Source organism: Pundamilia nyererei, unplaced genomic scaffold (assembly GCF_000239375.1).
Source record: "Pundamilia nyererei isolate P.nyererei 1_Seehausen unplaced genomic scaffold, PunNye1.0 scaffold00059, whole genome shotgun sequence".
Lineage (NCBI taxonomy): Eukaryota > Metazoa > Chordata > Actinopteri > Cichliformes > Cichlidae > Pundamilia > Pundamilia nyererei.
The window spans coordinates 2,194,634-2,196,419 of NW_005187460.1; positions in this window are offsets into that span (position 1 = coordinate 2,194,634).

The following is a 1,786-nucleotide window of genomic DNA, read 5'->3' on the forward strand; positions in this document are numbered from 1 at the left end:
TTCTCTCTCGCTTGCAGACAGACACATCTGCCTCGCTTTGTCTCTCTGACCTTTATTTATTCTTTCCCGCTGAACCTGAAGCGGTGTGCGTGTGTGTGTCTGCGTTTCTGCAGTCAAGAGTTTCTGCTTCGATTCTTCCAGTTCCAGGCATTTAAGTAACTTCTGTGAAGAGTGCGTGCGCTTGCTGTTCACGAGTTCACGTGTGCATGCAGACATTTGTGTCTAGAGTCATGTCTGCGAATGCCGATGAGTCATCCCCAAACCCCAGAGACAAGACGACATCTCGCACACGCATGAACTCCAATTACATCAAATGTAGACCTCAGATTAGCTGGATTCCTACGTGGAATCAAAGTCATCTCCAAGATCAACCTAAACAAGACTCACATTTAGATGATATGGAGGCATTTCAGCCTTAAAATGTTGCTGGATATGAAATTGGTTAAACAGGGAATTTGGTGACAGACTAGTTAGCAGAGCAGTCCAAGATGGGAAGAGCAGTTCCTGATCAGTCTGATACGTTTTCACAAGAACACTTAGATGACATCTAACAGTTTTTCTTTATTTAAATGATCTGTATTTCCATTTTTTTGACATAAAATGCCACAAAATTTCTGGATCTACATCTGGATCTGAACCAACCGTCAAATTTAATCACGTAAGTTTTGGTCAAACCAGATCCCTGGTAAAATTTCCATGCAAATTTTACTGTAATTTTTAAGTGATTCAATTTTAGGTTGTTTTTGTAAAAATACACAAGAAAAATTAACTATTCATTCATTTTCTTCTAATTATCATTGAACTTCATTGAACTTCTTCAATAGTAGCAGAGGCAAGCGTAACCTCGTATGTCTACATTTGGCTGCTTTCGAACACTTACATGTAGCACACGGTGAACGCTGCATTCATACATGTGTAAAACATGAATTTCAATAGGGTGGCGTTACACTTGCGGGAAATGATGACTCCAACATGTGCAACGACTTCTCAGTAGGTGCCACTGTGCCACAATTCATCCTACAGCACATGTAATACTAGATTGTTCTACAGTGAATACTCCAGTTTCAATAAAGACCAAAAAAATGCCATAACACATGAAAGAACCACATCTGTAAAAAAAAAAAAAACACAAATCTGCCTCTGTTGGCTGTGTTATCTCTGGCTCCCCCTCCTGGCTGAAACTTAAATTTGGGTTTGACGTGAACATAAACTCTACACTGTCAATTAGGAGCTTTCGCCTTGTTTCCTCTAAATAGGCCCTTCAAGTTAGTCTCAAACAGGCCTCAACCACTATCTATCCATCAGTCTGCCCGTCTGTCTATAAGTGTCAGTTGCAGGTCTCCGCCCCCTTCTATGTCTCCTCCAATAATCTATGTGACTGGCTGCGGGTGAACCCCTGTGACCTCCAGCTGTGTGTCATGACAGTGGGCCACAGACAAATGTCAGAGCAGATATTGGCTTCTTCCATCTTCTAAGCGTCTCCTTTGGGAAGGAACCCACCCACACTGTCTGGGCAGACACTGCGCAGGAGAGGAGGAGAGAGGCAGAGAAGCTGTCACTCAGACTGACCACCTGTCCAGTGTGTTGAACCTGAGGTGATGGAGTTAAAGGGCAGAGCATCCACAGAGAGAGGGGGAGGGCACGCACAGGAAATCTGAAGAGGCCAAGTGATAGTTTGAGGCATCCGAACGCTCTGCGTCGTACTGAAGTGTGTGTAATTAGGGAGGGGATTGCGGCGTACTGATTGGGAGCAGCAGCCGAGTGGGTTGCTGTGTTATTTTGGAGC